The sequence below is a fragment of the Miscanthus floridulus genome, chromosome 3 (genome assembly GCF_019320115.1).
Source record: "Miscanthus floridulus cultivar M001 chromosome 3, ASM1932011v1, whole genome shotgun sequence".
Taxonomy (NCBI): Eukaryota; Viridiplantae; Streptophyta; class Magnoliopsida; order Poales; family Poaceae; genus Miscanthus; species Miscanthus floridulus.
The window spans coordinates 43,054,462-43,061,487 of NC_089582.1; positions in this window are offsets into that span (position 1 = coordinate 43,054,462).

Sequence of the window (7,026 nt, forward strand, 5' to 3'; positions counted from 1 at the left end):
GAACTTGAGTCAAACAATACAATTCAACACTCATTACACAAATGTAAATTTGTTTTAGTGTATGCATCTCAAAGTTTTCACCAAATGCCAAATGCTTTGCAATGCATATGACGACATGTCAGATTTTAATATTTAAACACCCGAGGTGTTACACTTAGCCAAAGCCCTCCCACTCGTCTCCATCATTGATTCATCATCATAGTGAGATTGGGAGTGAATCCAAGTGCATTGCTTGAGTGATTGCATCTAGAGGCACTTGGTGTTCATGTTTCGCTGCGGATTTCGCTTGTTACTCTTGGTGGTTGCCGCCACCTAGATGGCTTGGAGCAGCGAGGATCATCGAGCGGAGAGTGGTGATTGTCTCCGGCTCTGATCCTAGTGATTGTGAGGGGTTCTTGACCTTTCCCCGATAGAGAGCCAAAAGGTACTCTAGTGGATTGCTCGTGGCTTGTGTGATCCTCATCTTGTATTGGTTGTGCAACACCCTATTGAGGGTTTGGCATGTGAAGCCATTTAGCGCGTGAACCTCTAAGTGAGTGAATCGCCACAACGAGGACTAGCTTGCCGGCAAGCAAGTGAACCTCGGTAAAAAATCATTGTGTTCATCATTTGATTTCGAGGTGATTGGTCTTCATTGTTATTCATCTTTGTGATTGATTGGCTCCTTCCTCTACATGGCGGTATAACTACCTTGGTCACTCTCTTTATATTACCGCAAACTAGTTGTCAAGCTCTTTAGTGTAGCTAGTTGTGAGAGCTTGTTTGCTTGGTTGGTGTGGCTCTTTAGTTAGCCTTTGAGAGCACACTAACTTAGGGTAGTATTATAGCTATTGTGTGAATAGACACTATCTAAACTAGAATTGCGGTAGGTGGCTTGCATTTTGAGTAGGCTAGCACAACACTTACTTTGCCTCATAATTGTCTAACCATTTTATTAAGTGTTGTTGTAGAAATTTTTATTAGGCTATTCACCCCCCCTCTAGCCATTAGGACCTTTCAATAATCCTAGCATGAAGAAATTTGAGGACTTCCTTCTTCATGACTTCCCTCATCGCATTATTCAGCCTTCGCTGAGGTTCTCTAGATGGTGTGCTAGAGGGATTGATTGGAATGCGATGGGTGCAAAGTGTTGGACTTATCCCCCTAAGATCCTGAAGGGAATACCCGAAAATAGACCTATGTTTCTCAAGAATAGCGATGAGTTTGGTTGTCTCCTCATCAGTAAGCTTGTCACATATGATTACAGAAGTTTTGGTGTCGCCATTAAGAAAAGCATAACGTAGGCCAGCGGGTAGGGGTTTAAGTTCAATCGAAGGTCATGCCGGTACTTCCTCCTTGGGAAGGTTTATGGTCTCACCTAAGTCATCCTTCTTTTCAATGAAGAGTTTGGCATCTTTTTCTAAGGCTGACTCAGGAGATTCAAAGGGCAAAACCAACATGATCTCCTCGGGCAGTTGTGGATTGGGGAGAGATTCTACCACCGAGTTTTTGGCTTGAGTGATAGGAATGGAAAAAGTTTCTCTCCCTAGCTTTATGTCTACGTCCCCTGACATTGGTGGTTCTATGAAGAGTTTTACTAAGGGGTGCCCTATCATGATATCAAAATCCTGGAAGTCAAAGACAAGGAAGTCTAGGGCAATTTCAGCATTTTTGTAATACAATGATATGTTGTGAAGGATCCCTAGTCCTTCCAAGCTAGTACGTGAGGTGACTCTATAGGATTTGATTGTTGGACCAATAGGTTCGTTACCTAAATAGGTGGATGCAAAAGATGCAGACATGAGGTTTGCTCTGACAGTTTGATTATAGAGAATATCCACCACGATTCCACAAATTTTGCATTGGATGGTTAAAGAAGGGGTGCGAATCTGAATTTCTTCAGAAGAAAGCTCCGCTTCTTCTACCCATTCACTGCTCATAATGGCTATCAACTCCTTGACAGATTCTCTAAGGAATTCTTTGTCTAGTGGGTCAAGAGGAGTGACGGGAACTGGTGGTCTCTTTTGGTATGAGTATTTCGAGGTATTTCCAAAATGTTCATGAAATTCATCCTCAAAATATGGAAATTCTGAAGGTTGGAAACCTTCCTCTGGAGTTTTTAGTTCGGGTGAGGGTCCCTGAATGGGAATTTTGGGTTCACCTTCGCTGAAGTGACTTCCTCATGGCTTGACTCGGGCTCTATATGGAGGGGTTCTAGGGGAGGAGTGTTCTCTAGAATGCGGTCTAGTAATGCTTCTCCTTCCGCTATGGTTTTATGGTTGAACAAACCTTCGGCAGCGATATCAAGCTGTAGGGTACATTCCTTGCTAAGACCTAACCAAAAATGTTGTAATAGCACATGGTTTGGTAGACAAGTCTGGGCCAGAGTGTGCTAGGAGTGAAAATCTGGCCCAGGCTGCACCTATGGTTTCCTTTTCTTTTTGTTGGAAATTGAGAATATCCTATCGTAGGGAAGCAATTTGAGATATAGGGAAGAATGCGAGATAGAATCTGTTCCTCAATTTTTCCTAAACTCCTTTTACCTTCCCTACATTATGGGCATACCATTGTTTTGCCCTCTCATCAAGAGAGAAGGGAAATAACTTCCATCAAAGAGTTTCATGTGACATGCCCGAAATGGTTAGGCATGCACAGAACTACTCAAATTCCCGTAGTTGATGATATGGGTTTTCTTGATCTAACCCCAAGAAGGTTTGTTCCCGAACCATGGCTATAAAGCCAGGGCAGAGTTCATAGCTAGAAGCTATGATTGGCTTCGAGGATTGTGGTGGCTCTAAGAACTCGCCCTTGGGAGTAGAAAGTTGATGAATTGTTTTGTGCTCCATTGGAAAAGAATAAAAAGAAAAGAAAGGTAAAAATAAAAGGGGTACAAAGGAGAACTAGGTTCGGAGATAATTACGACAACTGTTTCCTGGCAACGGTGCTAGAAATGCTTGTTGGTATTTCTTAGCATAAGCGAAAGAATCTGCAAGCGCATGGATATAACGTCGTAGCACTTCACCCAGAAGTATTCAGGGTATTGTATTTTACCAAAGGAACGGATGTGTAAAGCCTCTTAGCTAGTTCACCCAAGATAACAAGAAGAAGGATAGCTCGGGTAGTGAGATCTTTCTAAGGATAGAGATCATAAGTTAAGATAGCTTTGCCACTATAGACTTGCTTCGGGCACCGGAGCACACCTGGTCTGCCAGGCGATCCTGGCCTATTGCTCTACGCTGAACCCGAATGTGGGGGGATTACAAGGGACGGACAGGGCTGTCACCACCTACCGGCTACCCCTCAATCATGGGGAACAAGGCAAATGAAGGTAGCCTCAAGCCTAGACACCACATCTATGCTATTGACTACTACTCTAGTGCACATGCAAGGGTTATCCATCTTTATCAGGGCCCTTCTACTAGAGTATCCGTCATGAGGACGGACGATGAACCTGCAAGAAAATAATGATCAAAGATAACTTTTCTTAAGAACTCAACACCAAAGATAAACATGAACCTTATACTCCAAGTAGTACTTGGTTCGTTGAGGTATAATTATAGAGGGAGCCGACAACCTCGGCACTCCATCTACTCGATGTACTAGGGTCACCAAGTATAAGAAGTAGAGGTAGCCGACATTCCGGTAGTCCTCCAACTCGTAGCTCACTCACTCCCTATTCTAATTCTGGCTAAAGCCTAGGTAGGAATGAAGCCCTTCTTCTCTCTTGCTCTCTTGTGTTTTGATGATCTGAAATGTGAAGAGGGGCCCTCCTTTTATATCTTGAGGATGGTCGATTTGCATAGGTATTTTAGGAAACACCGCATGCAACCACCTCCCCATGCATTGAATGCACCACCAGAGAAAGGTGGGGCTAGGCGGAGCTAGGGCGGTGTGGCCGCACCTGACCACACCTAGGGCTATGTGCCTAGCCACCGCCTTTGGCGTGTGGGCTTCTTGGTGGACCTGGACCCCTGTCACGATGGTATTCTGGCCCAAGTCTAAAGTTTAGATGCGCTTTTCTTCTATTTTGCTTGAATGCGCCTTCTAGTTTGCTCATTTTGGTGAATTTTCATTCTTGCGCCTACAAAATATGTGTATACCAAAACTCATGGAAAATGTGGGTAGTAAACCCTAATTCTAAGTTTTGGTATTCATATTTGTTTTATTTTGTTGAAATGTTGGCAGTAGAAATGCGAGTTAAGCACCGCCAACAGTGCTATGGATGCTGCTCTGAGCCCCTTCTTTCTGGGTGAGTGGTCCTTTGATTTTTGCTATGCTTGGCTTTTTTCCTTTGAGTTGTGCCTAGAGTTTACTTACTTTGATTGCTTCAGCTCATCTGACAAAGGCTATCGGGGACCTGACTGAGCCTGCGGACCATGATCTCGCTCGGATTGGTTTGGGAGCCCCCTCAAGACCTCTGCTTATAGGCACAGATCCTGGTCCATCTAGCCCAGGCCAGGCTAGTGGCGAAGGTTACATTCGTTTCTTGTTTTTGTTTCTTTGCTATCTTTGTTTTATTCATGTTTTGCTGATGTTTGGTTCTATTTTAGGGACTTCCGACAACACGATAAGTGGGTGGGCGGAGTGCCTTAAGGCTGTTTACAATGATATAGGAGGTTGTTTTTCCTATTTTTTGTTTCTTGCTTTTGGTCTTACCTTCCTTACATTTTTCTTGCTGTTAGGCCACCTTCGCCGCCATCTGAAGAATGTAGATTACTTCAAGCTACTACGGTACAACTTGGAGCAGTAGTGTGTGGTGCATTTTTGTTTTTGCTTGTTCTATCTTTCTATACTATGCTATAGTTGACCTTCATCTTGAGAGAGCCATTATGTCGTGGAGGCGCTAGAAGAACGTGGCATGGAAGAGGTGGTTGACCGCAACTTGGCCATTGAGGCCCTAAAGAAGGAGGTGGAGATTCTTGAGGCCAAGAAGGCATGACTTGTGGAAGATGTTGCGGGCCTTCACATGGCCTGAGCTGATCTTGAGAACTTGCAGGGGAAGGTGGAGTCCCTAAGCAAGGATCATGCAGGTGCGAAGGCTACCGAACAGTTGGCTATCGAGCATGCTCTGAAGGCGAACAAAATGGCCGAGAACCTCCACAAGGAGGTGGACGCGGAAAGGGAATCTAGCGTAGCCTTGAAGGTGCAAGTGGACCTTTTGACTAAGCGCTTGGAGGATGCCAAGGCTGTTGGACTAGCTGCGGCTGAGGTTTACGTCGGTGCGCTTGGCCAGTTTGGGGGTGCCACCTCTTCTTTGCCTGAGAGCCTTTGGCGCTCAACATCTTAGCTTGGCCGAAATCCAATTTTGCCAAGCTACCTGACTTTGTTGGCGGGGTGGTCGACTTTAGGGAGCTGGCCTCCGCTACCAATTTTTCCAAGATACTAAAACAAGAAGGCTGCTGGCACATCGAAAGCTTGGAGGAGAAGGACCTTGAAGGCCTAGCCGAGCTTGGAGTGACTTCCGAAGGCATCAGAAGATCCATCCATAATTTTATGAAGTCATTCTGGGTGAAGTTTGGCTGGGCGGAGGCTCACTTGATGGTGGAGGCGTGGCGTGCTGTGGTTGGTTTCATTCCTTTGGTTACTTCTTGGCTTGTGATTCTTTGGTACATTTATGCATCTTATGTTTTTGTGTGTTTGCAATTTCTATGCTATTTTTAGGAGTTGCAGAAATTGGAGGCTGCACGTAAAACTTTGGAGGCACCAAGTTTGAAGGCTAGGCAGGTGTCAACCCCAAAGGCTCCTTTGGGTGGTGCTGATGCCGAGAAGATGGGGAAGCTGCCTCCGCTTCTGCTAATCCGGAGGTGTAGTGTGGGGGTACAACCTCAGATACCCACGACAGACCACATGGGCTATGCCCCCAAGGGTGGCCCAGCCTATGAGATGAGGCCTTGTGGGGCATGACTCTGCTCGGCACCTCCCGCAAGATACTGGGAAGATATCCTGAAGATGCTACAAGATCTGTTAGGATATGTATGATCCCATGATTCCTATAATCTGTTATTACTTTCTGGTTCTCTCTCAGATCTAACCGACTTGTAACCCTACCCCCTGGACTATATAAGGCGGGCAGGGACCCCCTCCAAACTCACGCAATATCATACGATAGACAGTACAATCCAATAGACCATAGGAGTAGGGTATTACGTCATACTAACGGCCTGAACTTGTCTAACTCATATGTCTCTGTTGCCTTCTTGTTCTTGATTACACGCCTCTCTGCCAATCAATCTACCTTCATGGGATACCCCTCGAAGGACTGTCGATGATATTCTATCGACAGTTGGCGTGTCAGGTAGGGGTGTACACAAGATCCACTGGTGAGCTGGATGGCAGCCACCTACTACGTCAGTTTCATCGCTCTGTGCAGCGGGATCGATATGCTACTTCACTGAGTGTGGCGATTAGCGTCAAGCGAGCAACGACTCAGCGTGCGACGGCATGTCAAAGCCTTGATGGCAAATCGGCAGTGCCTATATGGGAGTCCCGCTCTAGGATGCTTCACGTTGGGTCCTACCGCCATGAACTTTGCTATAAGATCCAATCAATATCAAGCAGGTAGAGGTCCGCATATCTACAAGACCATGCAAGCCGATGATGAATAAACAAACAATCGAGACATGCATGGATGCATGCATATACGCGCATACACCTCTCCCACGTGCAAGAGCAGATTCGCATGCTAGTAAAGACAGACACATGTTCGCCAAATATTTCATCATCTAGAGGCCAATCTGCATGCACATCTACGGCTCAAGAACTCCTCAACTCGGTCATGAATCAAGCTAAGTCACAGCTTTAATATTCTTCTAAATATTCTCCAATCTTTGTATATCGCCATAATGTTTCTCTGAGCTGTTTTCTCCATGTTTGCTCTCCAAATGATTTTCTGAACCCTTGAATAGTCATGTTGACGCTCGGATGTCCGTAGAGATGGCCCTGTCTCTGGCTCCTCCCTACACATGCACGAGCATCTGCCCTCTGTGTTATGGGTGGTCAGTAGCGGCTCCTTAGCGACACTTTGTGCTTCCTACACGCACACAGGCT